The sequence below is a fragment of the Trematomus bernacchii genome, unplaced genomic scaffold (genome assembly GCF_902827165.1).
Source record: "Trematomus bernacchii unplaced genomic scaffold, fTreBer1.1, whole genome shotgun sequence".
NCBI lineage: Eukaryota > Metazoa > Chordata > Actinopteri > Perciformes > Nototheniidae > Trematomus > Trematomus bernacchii.
This window is the reverse complement of record NW_022987720.1, coordinates 9,916,079-9,937,548: the sequence shown is the minus strand read 5'-3', so window position 1 is coordinate 9,937,548 and position 21,470 is coordinate 9,916,079. Positions and strand designations below refer to the sequence as shown.

At 38.4% G+C, this 21,470-nt stretch overlaps 1 pseudogene; it reads left to right on the top strand.

The window, feature by feature from the left end:
* The window catches only part of LOC117493128, a 35,603-nt pseudogene extending 27,214 nt beyond the window's left edge, over nucleotides 1–8,389 (top strand).
* The last annotated feature ends 13,081 nt before the right edge of the window (nucleotides 8,390–21,470 follow it).

Sequence of the window (21,470 nt, the reverse complement as noted above, 5' to 3'; positions counted from 1 at the left end):
CAATATTAACAAAAGCTATAAATACAAAAAGCTTGAACTCAGTGGATAGCGATCCGATCTTACTTCTTAAACACTAATATTAATAATAATAACAACAACACATTTGTTAACAGCTGTATAGAAGTTAATCACGACGCACTTTTCTCCCTGATTTTATGGTTTTGTCAAACTGAACAATACTGAATATTGTTATTATTTACCATAGCACTTTATAGCCACATTTGTTTAATCATCCATTCATGTGACTACAAATTATAAATGTTGTATTCATCTGCCGGCTCTTTTTACATTAATCAATTAACTGTTTGATGCATGAAATGTCAGAAATTGTCCAGTTACCTATTCAAAACCCTCAAATATTTAATTTCTGATCTTTTAAAACAGAAACAAGTTGTATCATTTAAAATCCTGAACAATAATTCTGTATTTCACAAAGTTTCTTTAAACTTTAAATGACTTAAATAACTATTATGAAACCTTTTTTCCCCACAGTGGCACATCAGTGATTGGTCCTCTCATAGCGTCTTTGAAGTGCGGGAAAAGCGTCATGTACGAAGGCAAAGAGGTGCTGTATACAGATGCTCTGTCTGATATGAAATACAATGTTTTATCCTGTATCTATAAACTATTTCGGGTCACTTATTCCTCTCTGTTGTCTTTAGATCCGGCCGGAGCAGGTCTGCACTCCTGCTGACCCGGGACCGACCTTTATTATCGTCGAGTGTCCGTCTGAGGACTTCATCGAGGCGGTTTGCTCCAATCTCAGCTGAGAAGGTTATAATCAGTCAAATTGATTTTGAAAACTCAGTAATGCTCGTTTCTTTATGTGAAATAAAAGTATTTAAAAGTTGTCTCTAGATACCAGACAGGAGGGACAGAGGACTCTGCAGTGATGGTCGTCCACATGACTCCAGAATGTGTTTTGAAAACAGATCAATACAGGAAGTGGATGGAGAGGTTTGTGATGTCTCACTATAATTCATTCCTCAAAAGCTGTTGTGCTTTTTTTTTGTGTCTGTAGATTTAAATAAAATTCATCAAACGTTTGCATAATCATAATCAGAATCCTAGGATTACACAAACAAGGAATTTGCTTTTGTATATGTGGTGCATACAAAGACACAGAAAGAAGACTAAAACTAAATATAATAAAAATAGTACTGCATAAATAATTATAAATAAACTTATATTAAAACAGTAATTTTTTTGTATTGCAGGTTATGAACTCCATAAATTCTCTATTTACCTGTTGTGTCTTGCAAAATGTAGCAATCTGACGAAACGTATATTTGAAGCAAATTTAAACTAGAATGTTGACTTTATCCAATGTTCACATATCTGTTCTGGAAATAGTAAGATAAAGTATGTATTTCAAATAACATTTAGACATTTGTATAATACATTACATTACATTACATTACATTACATTACATGTTACTTTTATCCAAAGCGAGTACGAAAAGAAATGTCTGAATGTAAGTATTCAAGAAAAGGGAAGTTCATGGAGATATCTATAGTTAAAAGGCTATACCCCATTCACCTGAAGGCCCCCCCCCCTAACAGTTTCCTGTGTTTCTGCAGATTCCCCTCCACCACTGAACATCTGATCCTTAATGAACACAATTTCACGGTCCACAACGTTAGAAGTCACAAAATCCAAGCCCAGCTGAACCTGATCCACCTGGAGATCTTTCCTCAAGACTTTCAAAACAAAGGTAACACAAAACAATACGCATCGTTTTATCACGCAGAAATTAGTGGGCATTTATCAAGATGCCCTGTTTCAAGGTTCTCTAGTATTTGGAATAACTGCTTTTCTGTGTTTTACACCTTTTAATGAACTAAATATCTTTGGGTTTTGGTAAAAAATGATATACAAATATAAAGAATAAAACAATTATTGACATTTTTTGATGACATTGATTGGAAAAATAATTAGTATAGTAAGATTTATCCCTTTTAATGTTCTGCAGAACTGTTCCGTAAAGCACAATTTGAGGAGCTGAATTTGATTTAAAACGTGTTGAACTGAACCTAACCTGATGGAGCCATCTCTCCCCCTCGATTTAGGTATGTTATTTGAAATAAGTCCACTAGATGTAGCTGTGTCTACGTATGAGTTTTTACGCTCTGAAAAAATGCTTTATTTGTCATTTTGGTAAAAGGGAGTGAAAATGATTTATATAAAATTATCACAAAATTATGATTTTTACTTCAGCAAAATCTGCTGTCATTTGGCAAAAAATACTATAATATTTTTGGTTTGGAGTTTATCATTGTAAATAGTCCATTTAAAGTTAAGTTATGGAAATGGGTTTTTCAATGGCTGATGGCAATATTCTGAGAGTGGAGTGTTATTTTTTTTGCTCATATTATTAATAATACTAAATGTCACAAAGTTGCTGCAGTTAAATGAACATTCATAATAGGTTACGTCTCGGCTGCTTCAATAGCTCTGCACTTAATTTGCATTAATGTATTTATTTATTTGGTTTAAACAAATGTATAAGAATAATTTTCTGCACATCAAAAAATTGTAAACAATTAAAAAGTTATTTATGCTAACTGAATATTTTAAGTGCTTTTAGCAACAGCATTTATCAGTGTCTCCTTGTATCTGAGAGACAGGACAATTATGTGGACTAGCATCAATAAAATAAACAGTGTTATGTATTGTCCTTCCCTGGTGTTGGCTCAATGAAAGTTTCACCACATAATTTACTGCAGTGGCTTTCTATAACTATATTCCCTATGGCTTTGAAAGCAGCCTTCACAAAGGGATAACTCAAGTATGGTCCATAAAAAGTAGTTTATAAGAAAACATGAAAAGCTTTGGTCTCATCCCCAGGAGGCCGAGGCAGCGCTGCACGTCTCCAGCGTCAGAGCCCAGTGTCTGCTCAAGTTCCAGCTCAGACCCGTAATGGAGTGGCAAAGGTCAGTCTGTCCTTCAATTCCCCCAATTTAGCCGACATTACTCTGCTGCCTTGTCACAGAAAACAATCTGGAATGGACCATTGCACTCGGCCGCTCTCTTCTTCTTTCTTCTTCACCTCGTCTTCCAAGTGTCAGTGTTTTCTCCTCGCTGTTTCTGTCAAGTTCTGTAGAGGCGCATCAAGGTCAGGAAGAATCCCCTGCCAGTGTTGTTGCAGGCAGTGGTGTGTGTCTTCCTCCTCCTCCTCACTCTGTTTCTCATTTGTTAGAGACGCCATCCCCTCGTGCAACACGGAGGAGTTTGTGAAAGAGGCGTCGGAGGTCCCAACTTTCTGGAGGAAGTGGACAAGTGCAGGGAGATTTGCTCCACTGCCGCTGCTCAGCGTTCTGGTGAGTTCTCCTCTCTAAAAGCCCAGAAGGGATGTTTTCTTACTTCAAAGCCTGACAAAACTGTTTCCTACTTTTTAAGTGGATGGTCTTGGCGGAAAAAAAGAGTTTAATCGCGTATCTTTTTCTATCTGCAGGGCAAAGAGAGAAATCCTTCGAGGTGGTTTTCTTGGGAACAGGATCCGCTCTTCCGATGAAGATCAGAAACGTCAGTGGCACTTTAGTGAATATCAGGTATTGATCACAGGTTATAAAATAATGTACTTTTAATATTTGAACTTGGATTGCACCTGCAAATCATCCCATTATGTCCAACCTTTCATCCGGCACACAAACATCCACTTGGCCCTGACTAAGCTATAACACGCTTCATATGATTATTTCAGAGAAATTGCATAAAAATGATTGTCATTTTAGCTTATGTGCACAATTTATTATTTCCTTCCCTTGGTGTGAACATTTCCTCAACGAGAACATGACAAAAAATGTCCTTCAACAACCTTTCTTTCCACGACTAAGACGAGACCATGAAAAAAAAATCAACATTCAATATAGTTATCAAAACAAAAGACCAAAACAAAGTTTTAAAATAAACCATATCACTTTATTTTCACAACCTCCCTTCTCTCTTTCTCACAAACACACACCTATCAGCCTGAGTCTCAGTCCTCAGTCTTATAATGTAGCAGCAGTCAAAACTCAGTAGTGCTTTGTGTCGCTTCTGTTTTTCATTATAATGGTTCTGCATATGTGGATTTTTCAAACATGTAAAAAAGTGGCCTTTTCACAAAGGAAAGGCGTACACTTTGACTGTACACACCTAAAAGGTTAGTTTCCCCTGTCCACATGGAAACACTATTCCACTCACTCCATTTTCTGAGACATAAAAGAGGCCAAAGCAGATCGAAAAGCTATGCTTACAGAAATAGTGCTGTAGGTAGGGATAAGGCCTTAGAGGCGACACAATGTGATGAATTTTGGTCGACTTTGAAGAAAAAGATGATACAATTTCCGTTGCTTGAGTAACTGCCACAATGCAGCAAAAACAAACGCTCTCATGTCCTCTCTCTGTGTAGCCCGAGTCAGTCCCCTGATGCTGCACTGTGGGGAGGGGACCTTCGGGCAGCTCTGCAGACACTACGGAGACCAAGCTCTGTCCAAGATCTCCACCGTCTTCATCTCACACCTGCACGCCGACCACCACACGGTAAGCAGCTGCGTGTTAATACATGTCAGGACGGATCATCTTAAACTGAGCCGCGTCAAAATGACAAGAGGTTCAGGCAGATCCTGGGCCTGTTGTCATTTACAGGTACATGGAGAATACATTACATGTTACTTGTTAGATGCTTTTATCCAGCAATTTGGGGTGAAGTGTCTTGCCCAGGGACACAGCGACATGCTGACTGCAGTGGGGTTTGAACCTGTGACCATCTGATCCCCATTCCAAGGCTCTATCCACTGCGCCAGCGCCACACACCTCCCTAGGAGATTCCCACATGGAGAATAAAAACTGAACGCTGCATGTTTAGTTTTGACTCAGAAAGCAGACCCGTTCCAGACTCTTGACTTGTTCTTGTTTTATGTGATGGTCCTGTCCCGTTCTTTTATAACCTCAGGGACCAAGTTGGAAATCTGTGTTCGCACTTCTACATCTTATCCCTTGGATTTTATTTCCATGAATAAATCAGTCAATCATCTCTATCCTCTTAGGGGCTGCTAATGTTGCTGTATCAGAGGGAAAGAGCACTGGTTATGTAAGAGGAAAAAAACGCAATGAGTCCTAAACATGGTTTACTTTGGTCATTTAATGTTTTAGAATAACTTGAAAACGATGTAGTGTGTGCTTCAGACAGCACTGGGGAAGGCCGTTCACCCCCCTATTTCAATAATTAGACAATTATTACATCCGACAAAAAAAACAAAATTAGTAGAAGTGGGAGGGCAGAAAGCATAGCTTATACAGAGGTAGCCCTCCCGTTAGTCATCCAGTTGCAGGATAAAGAAAAAAAGATAAATCAGTAATTTCCTTTCTCATCCTATTTTTATATAAACTATGATAATTAAGATAATTCTGATAATAGTTATTATTATTATTATTATTATTATTATTATTATTATTAATTATTATTATATTAATTATTATTATTATTATTATTATATGACGTGTGAAAAAGTTATATCCAGTTACATGGCGATATTGGATATTTAAAAACTGTTTATTTGCTGGATTATCTAAGGACTGACTAGTTATTTTATCTACAGTTTCTCAATGGAAGGTTGTGAAATATATATGTTTTATTATGAACAGTACACATGTGAGTATTACAGCCGCACTGCCAGCATGGCTTTAGGTTGGTGTTTTGTTTTTATTCTCATGAACTGAATAGTTAGAAAGGCTAACTGATTCAACTAAAATAAATCTCTGAAAGACTTTTGGAACCTTATAAGCATGGAAGGAGCTGCCTTCTCCCTGTCATGTATTGATAGGGAAGATACGTTTATGGGGTAGAATAAGATAATTTCTGGATTCAAATCATCACGGCTGCTTTCCTTTGTAATATGATATGATGTTCACTCAATATTGATGCCCTGGGTAAGTATCTTGAGTTTATATAGATATAAAGAAAGGAATTTAAAGAAATAATTCAAGTTTATTTATGTTCTGCGAAAACCATTTACTAATGCATGTTCCTGTTTCTATGGTTCCCCTATGTTTTAAGTAGAAACACGTATATGAAATGAATCACTACAACCCCTCTGTTTCTTGTTTCAGCCTCATCCCGAACACATATCTCTGTGCCGGTGCTGAGATTCCCAAGCAGAGGGTAAAGTCGTTCATCCAAGCGCTGCTGAGGAAGAACGATCTGGATAAGGTGTGTTACCGCTGCATTTTCCAATATAAAAGCTGCCCAGTTTATTTGAAATATACTCATATTTTGTGTTTTTGTGTTTCTCAGTTCCAGACGTGCACAGTGCAATCCACTGTAAGAACTTCTTCGCCTGCAGCTTCACACACACGTCAGGCTGGAAGCTGGCCTTCTCTGGCGACACCATGGCCCTGCAACGCCTTCGTGCAGACCGGTCAGTGACACTCAGAGAAACGACTGCACGAGGGGGGAAATATGCCATAATGTTGTAAAATTGTTGGATAAATAGACATAAATCAAAGGGGCCTTATTATGCTCTTTGGGGTTCCCCCTTTCCTGTAGTGTGTCCTATCTCTGTGTTCCCTCCAGAGGGAGTTTCTCTCCCACACACTTCAACCGCCCCACTCCCCCCCCCTGCCTGAAACGCCTCCATTGGACTCCTTGGTTTACTTCCATAACATAGTGACATCACTACATAACACTCGCGCTTCTATTGGCTAGCTCTCAACACATTGTACATGGTAGGCTAAGGGGCGGGACATCTCTAAACGGCTGACCAATCACATTAGAGCCGGCCAGCTAACCAATCAGAGCAGACTGGGCTCTGGTTTCAGACAGAGGGTGAAAAGAGGTGATGCAGCACAGGCAGTATGAGAAAAAGAAAGACCTTTTTGAACATTAAAGCATGGAGACATGTCAGAGTAGAATAATAAATACAGATATGAACCTGAAAATGAGGGTAATAGGACCACTTTAAAGTGTCCTTGGATCTGCTACTTTTACTATAATGTCCTTATACAACAAATTGCTTGTTAAAAAACTCCTTTCTTTAAACTAATTAAAGAAAGTGCAAAATAATAAAAAAAAATCACAAAACCAGAACGAGCACACAAAAAAGTTAGAGACCGCAACATAAGGCGACAAGAGTCCAAACCCAACATTTCCTAAGTTTTGAACTTACAGCCCAAAAATGTGAGGGCACGACCACATAACATGGCCATATGTCCTACAGCTATAATGATGTATGATATTAAAGTTTCACTCAGGTGCATCCACAGCGACCTACGGTATGTAAGAGCAAATTGAGCGTATGCTTTCAATATCCCAGAGATATAAGGTTATCTAGCTGAAGCTTGACTACACGGGTTGGGTCTGAATAATTTATCAGATATTTCTTAATGCTTTCGATCACTCTCGCAGCTGGCAGCCTCCCTAATGGCTCCCGCGGGATCCTTCTTCATTGACTCTTCTTAAATTGCTTGACTGGATTCCGTCCAAGCAAAGCCTCCGATACGTCCCACGCCTGTTCATTACAGACGGCTCGGCAAACAGGGCACACCCATGTCTTGATTACGCCCGAGTACCTGATTGATTTCCTGCGGGACAGGAAGTTCTTCTCTGTGATGCAGGCACTCTGATTGGTTTGTTTTGATTTTGCAGGAAAGGATGCAACCTTGCTGATCCACGAGGCCATGCTGGAAGACGGGATGGAGGAGGAGGCCGTGGATAAAAAACATAGGTGAGAGAAATAAAGTGTCACAAACTGCCTCTGCAGGGCTTTAATGGTGTTTTTATAAATGAATAAAAAGGCAGTTAGTCAGGCAACATAATAAAAGCACCTAGTTGACTCAGTTTTGAGTGCAATGTCAAACTTCTCCACTTTCCACAGAAATTGACATTGATTTTTGCACCGGTTTTAGTGCCAGAGTGAGAGTCTGTCTTCACAAAAATGTCTTTATGTCCGATAGAAAAGCAATGTTCCCATGGTCAGTTTCCCCCTGCAGCTCTTGAGTTCCAGCTTCAGTGAGGAGGCAGTACATCTCTGACTCTCTGCTCCATGTTCTCTGACAGCACCACCTCCCAGGCCATCGGCATCGGCATGAGGATGAACGCTGAGTTCATCATGCTGAAGATGTGCTTTGAGGACTTTAAATCCTTCCCAGGCTCATCCCAGCTCTGAAAACCCTCTTCGCCGAGGACATCGGTGAGATGGAGGAGAGGAGAGAGAGGAGGGAGCTGAGAAACCCGAGAGGAAGCAGCTCCGAGGCGTCCGGTGAGCAGAAGATGGCCGACGAGGGCCGAGGTGCCAAAAGAGACCAGGAGGAGGCAGCGCCGCGCAGCGTGGAGACCAAGAGGCTGAAGACCGTCTGAGGCTGAGGGATCAACTAACACTTTCCCTGAGAGAACTCTTGAGTTTTTTTATTTAACCTGTTAAGCCCGAGAGACCCCGGTACCGGGGCACTGCCGCAACATCTTGCAGGAAACAGTGTCTGAGGGCATGTTCATTTAATAAACTATGAATGTTTTATATCCATGTAACGGGAAAGAAACTCATCTAACTGATCATTTTTTTTTTTTTTTAAAAGAGAACCCACAATGCTAACACTGAGCCTCTGAATTAGCAACGAGCGAAAAAATGCTAACACCTTACTGCACCGAAAATCACTCACAAAACCTTATTATTTATCTTTTCCCACCACATCCAACACATCGATTCACATCGTGAGGTGACACAGAATCGAAGGGTACCCTCATTATCACTGAATTATACGAATTTACGACGTTATAAACAAAAACAGACATCAAAACAGGTGACGCTAGGTAGCTAAAAATGCTAACATTTTTACCTTGGCTCTGTAGTCTAACCAAAGTGGTCTTCAATGGCATTAAAACGAGAAAAACGCTGCAGAAGTTAATCCATAGGTTAATCTAATGTGTCTGTGTCCCTTTGAAATGATTTCTGATAATCCATAAGCAATAAAACTGCTTTTACGTTTCCAGATGTCAAAGCTAGAGATAGGTTCACTCTGATGCAAAACTGCATGCGCGAAGCCCCCACCTCTTCTCTTCACAATGAGTGTGTGTGGGGGACTCCCCCTTCGATTCTATTGGCTCTAACGGTCAGAAAGAGGTATCAACCATCAAAATCGAGCAAGGGAAGCCAGAGATATGGAAAATCTACCCAAATGACCCCAGAAGTGGTTTCTTTTTGCTAAATCTCTCTAAAAAGGTCAAATGTCACTTGTTTTGCATCAATATTGATACAGGGTACTTATTATATGTTGTACTTTGGATTCCTAAAGCTTTTAGTCTACCTTACCATCATCCAAGGGTAGTTTTCACTATAAGTAAAAAAGAATTTTTGGACGGACACTATAATTTACAGTTTTTTACTATGTAAAATCTGAATTTTCTTTAAAATAAAAAACATCTATATTGATTCTGACTTTTCTACATCCAACTCACAGGTTTATCATTACTTTGAGAAAAAAGATTATTAATTTAACCCTTTTAGAAGGGAGGATATGGTCATTTGTTCTGGGAATGTCATTTTCGAGCCTGAGACCTGAAAAACAGGCTCAGGGCTTAACAGGTTAAATCAATTTGAGTTTTTGTGTGCTTGTGTGGTTTAATTCGAGAAAATCATGTATATTTCCTGCAATGCAGTGTATAAAGCTAAGCTACAAATATAGTTTTTGTTTTTCATTTAATTAAATAAAGTGATACCACACAATCTGTAGTTTTCTACAATTATGTCTTAGTCAACAGTGTCAGAGAAAACACATGACATGTTCCAGTCATATTTTGTTTTAATTGATTTAAAAAAAGATTTTATTTTAGGCCAAACAATGTTACGATACAGTTTAGTTTACTATAAGATAGCTTATGACGTTTTCTTCGGACTTGCCCCCTTGGGATGGACTGTAATGTCTTCCCTTCTCTTCCTACATAGCATCATAATCAAGTTGAAAATGTAACTCTTACAATTTATTTTCTTTTTAAGGTTATTTAACCTGGACCAGATTACTTTGTAAGAGGATGAGCAGTGTAACAGATGTATAAAGGGCAGCCATCGTCCCTGTTAGGCTTTTAGATTCAGGTTGGAACAGCTGAACAAACAATGGATTCAGGATAAACCATATTTACATTTTAAATTCCCATCAGACTTGAATGCATTTTGTGTTTTCTGCTGATTAGCAAATGTTAACAAGTTAAACTAATCTGGTGATCATGATCATTTGCAGCATACCAAATTGCACTGTCTTTTTTTTTACTTTGAACACAAACTGCATCTGCCTTCACAACAGTATTTCTGTTGCACACAGTATACATACAGACGGGGCGTAATACTTTGTCATAGCATACCACCTCATGCTCAAATATCTGCAGCAATGGGGATTATGGGTTGGATTTGCTTAAAAATAAGGATTTTATTTTACAAATTGCACAGATATAATTGCATATATTGACAAAAAGAATTACAGTGCAAAATGTGTAAGGGCAAACAAACATGCGAGAGATATAAAATAAGCTAGATAGAAGGCTGGCATGCATACCGCAAAATGTGACCAGAAGCTTAGGACAGGTGGTAACTATGGTATGGTGGATATTGGAAATACACCTATTGAACCTGCTAAAAGTTGGCATATTAGCATGCAGACATTAAATGCAGCCTGCGTTGATGGAACATCACTTGGACTGACAGATTTTCAAGTATTCATTAGTTACTTTTAACGAACTGAGCTAAAAAAGAAAATGTCAGACCCTCACACACTCAGGTTCAGGTGGTATTGTATTGCTGATAATAATTGTAAAACTTTTAATAGTGTTTTCATAACAAAGTTACATAGAGCTTTACAAGATAAAATGTAAGAAAAACTGATACAATTCCATTTAAATCAGTTTAAAGTTATACAACATTGAGCAAAGGAGCTTCATATAAAAACTACTGCAATAAGGTGAATATAAAAAAAAGGAAATAATTAAAAAAGGGAAGGTAATGGAAGTGTGTTTTAAGATATTAGGTAACATCCCCTGTCAGAGCACATCAAAACATGTATGACATTACTTTTGATTAAGATGTAAAGATCAGCCTCACACATATTTGTAATCCTATTTGAGTGTCCATGTTACTCTGAAACACACATTTATACTTTTTTTATTTAACTAAGCTACTCCACAGTAATATTCCTTTCAAACACATTTTATTTCAGTTTTTTAAATAAACCTCCTAAATTCTTAACGGCTTTGGTTGTAATGATGTAGTCATTGTTTGCTTTTCTTAGTTTGACGCTTTTCTTAACTCAACTTTCCCAGCATCAGATCCTGTCCAATCACTTAATGGAAAACTTTTGTGTATTTGCTGCAGAAGAGAGCGGAGACCTCAGTGTAGTTTCACCATTGATGTTGAAAATGTCCACCTCAGTCCACACGGGGGCTTCAGAGAGCCACCAGAGCTCACATCACAGCTACTGGGGTATAAAAGGAAGAGAAAAATCAGCCAAGATGTTAATAAAGCTCATGAAGAATGAATTATTATTGCCACTTGAGGGAGCGATGGCTGCAGGAATCTTCTCTGTCACAGCAACAATGAGGGGGAGGGGTCCGAGGGTCAGGAGAGTGTGATCGCAGCTCTAGTAAAACTATTAGGAGAGACTGAAGATATTTGTTCGGTTGCTCAGTAAGGATTGTAGAAGCATCCTAAATGTGGTTTGTTTAAAGTATCCTCTTGACTTGACATGTCCTGACAGTGTCTGCAGGCCTGAATGACCTTCAGGGAATGACCTTTCAATCATAGAGCGGAAGTTTTCTCAGAGAAAACACTTTCACTGCCTTGTTTTTACGCACTTTTCTTGCAGTAACTTTGAAAATGACTGCCATTAAATGATCATTTTAAAGGGACACTACAGGTGAATAATGTTACAAAATGTAGCCATGAAACTTTCCCTGTTGATAACATATAATACCATTTTGTTTTATTTGATATGTTTTCTGAAATGTTATGTTTGAATAAGTAAATGTCCTAATGCTAACTTTTGGTGAATACTGGAGAAATCTACACAAGCAAACAGACCAGGGGCCTCATTTATAAAGGGATATACGCTCAAAAAATGGCGTACGCCAGTTTCTACGCAATGTTTGCGATTTATAAAATACTAACTTGACGGGAAAATGTGCGGTCCTCCACGCAAACTCTAACCCATGCGTACGCACTAAGCACACAAACGGGAGAGACGAGAAACTGCGACACCGTTGGCAGAAGGAAGAATGGAGAGAAATATGTGGAAATAATACCATAAATAAAATGTTACCTCTCATTTATCAAATATGAAGAATTCATTTTCAAACATTGATTAAAGCCAATCTTAAAATGATTAAACAAACGCCTGTTTGAGACTCCTCAGTGCACACAAAAACATAACTTGGAGAAATAAATAAATACGGATATGCTATTTAAAACCACCTCGAATATGTTGTGTTAATGTTATGAAATGTTTTCTCATAAATGATGCGGTAAGCAGGAGGACAGAATTACGTCTAAACTGACGGCGTTTTGCATTTCTATAGGTTGTAGATACGAGCATGGTTTTATATACTATCATGTTTAATCGTGTTTTATGCCGTTTGCCAAGACTTGATAAGTCGCTCATAAAACACAGGAGGTATGGAAACTAAGAACACCATATGTGGTCAATTGTACAGCTAATATAACACAATACATTAGTTGTATTTCCTTTAACTGGTGGATTATGGATATATAGTTGCTGATCGACAGCTGGAACACAAACCACCAAATACAACAAAATAATTCAGATCCAGTCGTCATGACTCCACTCCGGAGGGATTCCCCGATCATTTCTTACAGTTTCTCATCAAGGGGGTGTCTCCTGTCCCTGGTACAAACACACTGCCTGAGGAAGGTTATGTGTATTTTCTTTGTCATTAACTTTTTTCGGACCACTTATTTATTTATTTTGGTGACGATCCGACCTCCATGCTGTTACTCTGGTTCAAACTGCATCCACCAAACAATATGATTTATCTCGACCTCCCCAAAATAACCTAAATCTGACACGGTGTGAGATGTCTTTTTTAGCTGTTCTATCGTCATTTCCTGCGATCTTCTTCATGCAGTCAGTCAAAATGAATGAACGAATGGGCGTTTCTTTGACTATTTATAGGCAAATATGGGCGTTACGAGTCGATTGTGATTTATAAAGGGAAACAGGCGTAGGAAGTGCCGTACGCACTTCCCTCGCCGGTACGCAATGTTTTGTGAATCGGAAGATGGCGGAAAATGTATGTACCTATTTTTGTGCTTTGTACTACGTAAGCAACCTTCCTACGTCAATCCTACGCAAGGCGTTATAAATGAGGCCCCAGGTGAGTAAGAAAATATACTTGTGCTTACTTTTCAATATTTTGACAGGAGATGTTACAGTAGCAAATTGACCAAAACAAACCAAACTTAACCATTGCATGAAATACAAAATCCATTTAGCCTAGGGTGTCTCTTTTAGAAGGGGTCTCTTTAGGCTTCTGGGGTTTTCCCTTTCCTGTAGTGTGTTATATAGGTTTGTGTGCATGTAAATGGTCTGCAAAGGCTCAAATCCCAAAGTTCCCTACAGAGGGAGTTTCTCTCCCACCCACACACCTTTTACATATGCGACATAGTGACATCACGCTTCTATTGGCTAGCACTCCAGCACATTGTGAAAAGAGGTGCTGCAGCACAGGCAGTATGAGAAAAATAAAGAGCTTTTTGAGCATTAAAGCAGGGGAACAGTAGAGGCACAACTTACAAATATGAAACCTGAAAATGTGTAGAATAAGGCCCCTTTAACATGAATAACATTGAACAATATTAATTATGTAAAGTATTTATTAAAGGCGAGTAAGACCAGTTGTATTTGTTTGTGAACCAATGTACACAATTGGATTTTAAGGCCACTCAACAATACATAAATAATTGCCATAACCCATTGCAATGTTGCACAACATGAAATACATAATACGTATCACATAATCACGATTAGGACAAACATTAAAAAGAAAAAAATGTAGAAGATACAAATGTGAAACAAACAATTGAACAGTACTATTAAAGATAAAAGATAAGTATTATTAAAAAGTGTTTGTGTTTATCAGGACTCTCAACCCAGGCATTTCAATTACGCAAGAGAACCTATTAATTTTTCAAATTTTTGATCAGAATATTTTTTGCTTTGGCTTGTTATTTTTTAATAACTATTCTTTAATTGTTATTTATTTTTTTATTTTATGAAGTTGTATTGTCCTGATTACATAAAAAATATATAATATAATCTATATTCTACTCTAACTTGAACTCCAAAGGTAAAAGTGACTTCTATGAGAGGACCCTCTTCTGCTCAGATGAGACCGGTGCCAGATCTCTGCAGTAAATGTGACTTTTTAGAGATTAGTGGGTTGGGCGGTGGGCCGACTATTAGCCTATTTTCTGGAGTGTGAAGCAGAGAGATGGAGATGCATCGCTCCTGAGCCTGGAGTCCATTTAGGGAGCCTCTGTACAGAGGAGGCATATAAATGATAAGCAGGGAGGAGGCACAAATAGGTTTTTCATACAAGCACTGCAGAGTCAGAAGGGTGGATTGATAAAACTAATCATCACTTAACCAGCTATGGACACAACAAACAAATATTGACTGCACAATTCAGAAGTATTCATCATGCTGGAAAACCACCAGAAGCTTCATAAAACTGGCCTGTTTTTTTCCCTCTGTGTGATGATGTTTTGGGGTCACGCATGCTTTAAAGTAATTCAGGTTTATTACAATGTAGGGCTTTATTTCGGCCCTTACATGCTAACACTGCACTCGCCTAAGTAATTGTTGAGTTCTGGGAACACGGCAGTATTGATAAAATGAATTCTGTCAGACATCAGGCGGGTTTAAACAAGAAAACAGTGCAGAGTAACTTAAAAAAAACATGTTATATGTAGTTAAACTCAAAAAGAGCCACATTTAAATCAAGAAGTGGGTCTTGGGAGATTTTAGCTTGTAATTGAACTGCTTTGTGATTTTCCTAAACAGCATGTTTATTGAAATCCTGTTTGGGCTACAATGTGTATGTCACCATTCTCAGTAACTGTGGTTTTATGCCTTGCCCAAACAGTTATGTTGCAGTTTACATCCATATTTGTCTAAAATGTCATCACTTTATCATTTTATCTCATTAGAAGTTTAGGTTTTTTCAGGTCACAGAGACCTTTGTCCATCAAATGTAAAGTTCATCCATGAATCAAAATGAAAGTTTGTTACAAATGTAATGACATTAACTCAAGGTGTTCGTGATATTTTGCGTCATAAATTGGACTGACGGGAGCTCAAAGTGACCTTTAACCCCTAAGATCTAATCAGTTCATCCTGAGTCCAAATAGTGCCAAACTCCCCCAAGGCTTTTCTGAGATGTTGCATTCATGAGTATGAGGCGCATGGGGGGACTGCCCTAACACAAAAAAAAAAATCATTTTCATTTGTATATTGTGATGTTATGTTTTTATACTTTAATGTTCAAAATTGCTTTACTTTTCTTTTCTGTCTGAAACCAGAGCCCAGTCTGCTCTGATTGGTTAGCTAGCCGGCTCTGTTGTGATTGGTCAACCGCTCAGAGATGTCCAGCCCCTTAGCCTAACACGTACAATGTGTTGGTGCCCTAGCCAACAAAAGTGCGAGTGTTACATTGTGATGTCACTACTAGAGAATCTCCCTGGTGTGAACTCTGGGATTTTAGCCTTTGCTGCAGACCATTCACACGTACAATAAACTATAAACACACTACAGGAAAGGAAAAACCCCAGCAAAATAGAGCCTCTGGACTCTAGAGTACTTAATGCTTGAATGAAGCCATGAAAAATATTATGTGATTCACCACCTAGTGCTGAGACTGACTCAGCAAATGAGAGAGGAAGTCTTTAAAAAATAACATCATCAAACTAACTGGCATCTGCGTTATTCATGTTTGTCATTGTTTATTCTGTGTGGAATGAAGGGAGACAGATCCAAACAGAGCGGGACGCCTCTGATCAGATACAGCTCCTCCACCTGAATCCAAAGTCAATTATGCTGCTCGCCTCTCCTCACATTTTCTGCCTGGCTGCTGATTCAGAGAGCAGCCCCGTTCTGCTCTGGCAGAAAGAATCAAAGTGTGAGGTAATCTGAGGGGACTTGTGTAAAAAAAATAAGGAGGCACAGGAGGATCGGAGCCTCTGAGATTGGAGGTCAGCGTCGCACGGACAGGTGGGTAATTGTGGGCAGAAGATCTCTCCCTGCTGATTGGACCAGGATTCCTGCATTACTGTCTGTCAGCTGCCACCTCACATTAAGATCTTCATCCAGGCCGCCCTGACACCTTTATCTGTCCTGCAAAGCACACAAAAAAAAAATTGAGATCAAAGATCCAAGTGAGACCTTAGAGATTTGTCAATACTGTGAAAAGTTTTTCTTTTTAGAGCAAGGAAAGAAGAGGTGGTGCATTAATATTCCACGGCCTGGGTTACAACATGGCTGCCATTAACAGACTGTCAAAGTAAGAATCCCCAGGAGGAACTAACCTGGCCCTGCATGTGAACAAAGTAAAGATCTTCCCCCGCCCGAGAAAACAATCAGCTGTTCTGATATTCGTAAGCGGTCCCTGCTGAAAACACACCTGCTTGCTGCTTCTTAGATGAAAAAAAGCCGGATACAGAGAGAAAACAGAGGAGGCGGCATTGAAAATCTTTGTTTCTACATGGTGAGCTGGATAAACTCACATTGATTTTTCTTTGTTTCTTGTTTGTTTGTTATTTTGACATTCAGATAAAGACTCACTGAGGATTAAGCAGCCCGTAGAGAGACCGTCAAAAGATGCTTAACGTGCATTATTCTTCTGAAATAAAAGTTCCCACGAGAGTTTATTTGCAATGTGTAGATCACGGAAATTCTCTTCAAAGTAACACTCAATCTGAGGATTATGAGGCAGCTTTTTTGGGTCAAGTTTCAATTTTTTTTATAATGCTTTGTACATCAAGGAGAACATCGTAGCTGATGCTTCAGAATATCGAGGGTTTGAGATGTGACTGACATTGATGCGGTTTGTGGTTTATTCTGCGGGGAAATACTGATGAATTTAAATAACGTGGTACTGAGAAAATGACAGAACAAGATGTAGCAATTTCCACAGTGGAACAGTCAACTATCCTATAATACAAAAACAACTTTTAATTTGTACTTTTAACTCCTTTAACATAACTATCATAACCTCTCATGCCTTGCAGATGGCGGCGAAGAGGCTTCTCCTGACAGGAAAGGAATTATCTAATAGTATATAAGTGATCATTATATTATTGACTGAACATATTTTACTTCCCTCATTTAGTCAGACTAGTATTTTAGTGGTTCCCGATATTATTCATGGCTTTCCTGCAGAAATCACGTGTTTATTGTTTAAGCGCACTTCCTGAAAATAAACCACAAGAAATCATATAAAGCAGATCATCTCTCTGCTGTATTTATTGAACCATTGGTACAATAATGAGCATCATGCATAAATGTCTGTTATAGTAATTGACGTTCTGCTGCAGCCAGTTATGTACTCATTAATAAAATGTGTCGTGAAATAAACACGAATCAGGCCACGGTGACTCATTCATGTACTGTAATAAGTAACATGTCTTTGCTGTTGCAGTAACTCAACAGCTCCAATGTATTGATTTTCACAATCCAATTATGCCCCTGAATCTTTTAATAAAAATCCATAATGGTCCTCTGTGACTCATAAAAGCATTTTCTAAACCCATTGATTAAACTTCTTGGCATTTATTTGTCACTTAAAAGTGCACTTGCACCTTATTTAAACAGTCTTGTTTGGTTACTGCATCATTCCAAACTATTTACACGTTGTAGCATATTATGTATTCCTTTAGTATATGTTCATAACCTGGTCTGCCTCCACTTACAATGAAGGCCAAAAAGGTTACACATCAACAGAAAAAAGCAAATGTTGTCCAAATGCTTGCGATACTTCGTACTGTATTTATGAACTACTAATCTGTTTGTTTAGCTTCAAGCTAAAGTTAGCACGCTAGCATGTTGATAAATAGCAGGTACAATGTTCACTTTCTTAGTTTGCCGTGTAAGCATACTAGTGTGAAATGTGAAACACAAAGTAGGCTATACCTTCCTATACAGTGTCCTCATAAAGGAACATTGCATTTTGGATTCATTGCACTTACACTTATCTTACTGAACTCAAACCTTTTGTCCAGATGTAGAGGCTTTGCCATCTAGGGGGGCCAAGGCACAATAAACTTAGTAAAAACAAGATGGCGCTCATCTCGACTGTCATTCTACAGACTGCCCAATGTCAAAAGAAGCAAATAAGTTACTAAAATAAACATTATTATTGAAATATGTATTTATGCTTGTTTATAGTATTAGATGGCAGACATCTTGAACATTTTGACAAGTAAGACGAAAAACATATTCTGATCCTGAAAATCCACTCCCTTAACAGGAAAATAAACCGTACAGCAATTGGAGTAAAGTTGTCAGGAGAATACGGTGACATGGAGACAAGAAATGTGCATTAGGCCCACACAGAAGTGTCCTGCAGGAGAATCGGTGAAGAACCAGGGGATCTTAGTGATGTGTGAAGGTCGTAGCATCATGTGTGACAACTTCTTCACACCCTGTTGGCTTTCAGATGAACTGTAGGAAACACGTTGAACACAGTGTTAGGGAAACACTGCTAGCTTTGGTTGCAGCCTATAGAGACAGGGGAATGTAATATTAATGTGAGATGCATTGTTTTTGTTCTGACTCCACAAAACTGGGCTTTGGAAACCTGGATGAAGACATTGTTGACAGCTCCTGTCTGCCTGCTGACTTGCAGCAATTAGCTGGAGCATTGTGGACGTGTGTCTGTGAACTGGAATCAGACGGGAGGAGAATAATGGCAAATTGCACATCAAAAACATTCAATCTGCACTCGATGCAGGCGCTATGACAGAAGACATGTCAGTCTGTCCATCCTGAGGGAAGAGGAAACGGAGAACACATCTGCAGCTGTTTTAATGTGTTGCAGCAGGAACAGCCCAGGTGGATTTAATTACAATCACCAGGCTGAAGTCCATTTAGTTAAACAGGTCCTGTTTGTGCATGCTGGCTTTTCTGGCAGAGCTTAATGAAAATGTGATTAATTACACCTGTGCTTTCTTCTGCCACAAGACGTCATGAACAAGACGAAACGATTTTTACTATGGGGTTTATTTAGAAAGATAACACAGGTGTTATTTTATTTAAAAGAAGCCAAAAAAACGATATATTTGTGTGTCTTTCAACTTGATTTGAATCTCCATTTCCACTTCCAATTGCAATCATTTCTCCACTTTCTCATGCCAGCTCTGAGATAATTCGTTCAAATTAGATAGCTATTTTAATCTGAAGACAAACCAGGATGTAATAAAATGGATTGAATTTCTGGTGAATCAATTAAATCGAACTAGCTAAATTAATCTGCGCTAATGTGCTGCATGGTGAACAGAATTTGTGCCGTTGACCAATAGAAAGCTGTCAAGATGCTGAAAGAGAATGCAAAATAGAGGAAGCTATTATAGCTTTCTAGCTGTAGTCTGCATATTTAAGATCATACTTTATTTAAGTAATCTAGTTTCATGGTGATATCCATAAATTAGTCAAAATAAGTGTTTTCTCGTACTCCAAGCTAGAAATCTCCACTAGTAGCACTTGCATAAGACAAACTTTCCAGGGAGGGTAATAATAGGGAATTATTCAGACCTCGATAACATCACATTTCTTTCTTTAAATCTGGAAAGAATGGATTTTTTTATTGGCTGCTGACAGTATTTTCTGATCTGTGAATCTATGACCTTTGACTGTAAATGTCAACAACATTAAATAGTAATTTTGACCTGGCTGTATGTTCAGATTTCTTTTTTGGAAATGTATGCATATTAGCACATATTTAATAAAATAACAAAACATTTGGAAATGGACAATTCCTCATTTGCATATTTCAGACATAATAAAAAAATAAAAAATAAAAAGGGTAATAGACAAATGTTGTAATCATCTGGGGAAGTTGTATGGTCATATTAGTTAGGTAACCTATTCACCTGTTTTCCAAACTGTGTGTTCTTTTAAAGTTTGATTTTCCCATCCATCATTACTTTTGACAGAACAAAATGGAGAGCAATGGTAGACAAAATGCCAGAGGGAAGTAAACACACCAGCAGAGATCAAATTAAAATAAGCTCTGGGAGCTGTGACTAAAGTAAAAATGATTTAAAAAAACAGCCATAAATGTTTACTAAACTGCACATTTTGAGACACATTTATCAAGGTGTTCTTAATTGTGTCTGCTCTGTCACTGCCTTATTAACTTGACTGATAGCAGAGTTTTTCTGTTGTGCTCATTAGGAAAACACCTGAGTGTTGTGTTCTCTCAGGCAACAATGAGTCATATGGGAGGTATTTTGTTTCCTTTTACATTATATTTTTTTAAATAATCTAAAACCCAGAACCCCATGTTCTGCTTTGGCTGAGGTTGAACCGATCAACAGGGAAAACTGAGACGAGACTCAGCACAAAGAGAGGACTAAAAATGTCATCAGGGCCATTTTACCGAAGGAACTACACATAATGAAAACGTCAATTATGCTAAACAGAGAGTGAACATAGGGAGGCTTGTTAGCAGCCATGTCACGAGAGACATGAAGGCATCTCCCAACACAAAGCTTCTACCCAATTAATAGTGTTCTTTAAACTGTCTGCGTTCACTCCTCTGACTCCAACCAAACAGCCTGTGATCAGTTTGTGCCTCGTCTCCTCATTTATTCTGCTTCCCTAACGAGGACTACAGGTGCATGAAATGAACCTCGTTTAGCGCAGGAGAGCATCATCAAGAAGAAACTGCAGCAATTAAAAGATGTGACGCAAAGCTTCATATAGTTTCATTAGATAAATTAGATGGGATTAGTTGTTAAGTTTGAAACTAAAAGAACTGAGCTTTCTGTGAAAAAAGAAACACTTCTGAGCTTTGGTTACATGACATTTAAAGCATGTTTAGACTAGGGCTTAAACGTTTGCCTTAATCCACAAAGGAGCTTGTCATTTATATATTTGTCTAATTCCACAAAATTTGCAAAGCAAGGATTTTACCTGACTCTTTACCCTGTCGGCTAAATAATTACTTTAAATAAATGTTCAATAACGTTCTTATACAAACATTTTGTCATGGATCACTGTCAGAAATGCTGTCAGTGGTAAAACATTTAATACTGTACATCGTACAAAAGGAGCACATAATCCTTGAAATGATTTATGAAAAGTATGAAATGTACCCAAAAATTTGACCTTCTTTTATTTTTGCCTGTTACGTGCCAGGCAGGCTGTACTTGTGTGGTTTTCCTTCCCTCCTGATTTTCTCTCTTCTCCCTGGCCGTTTCTCAATGTTGAGTATACC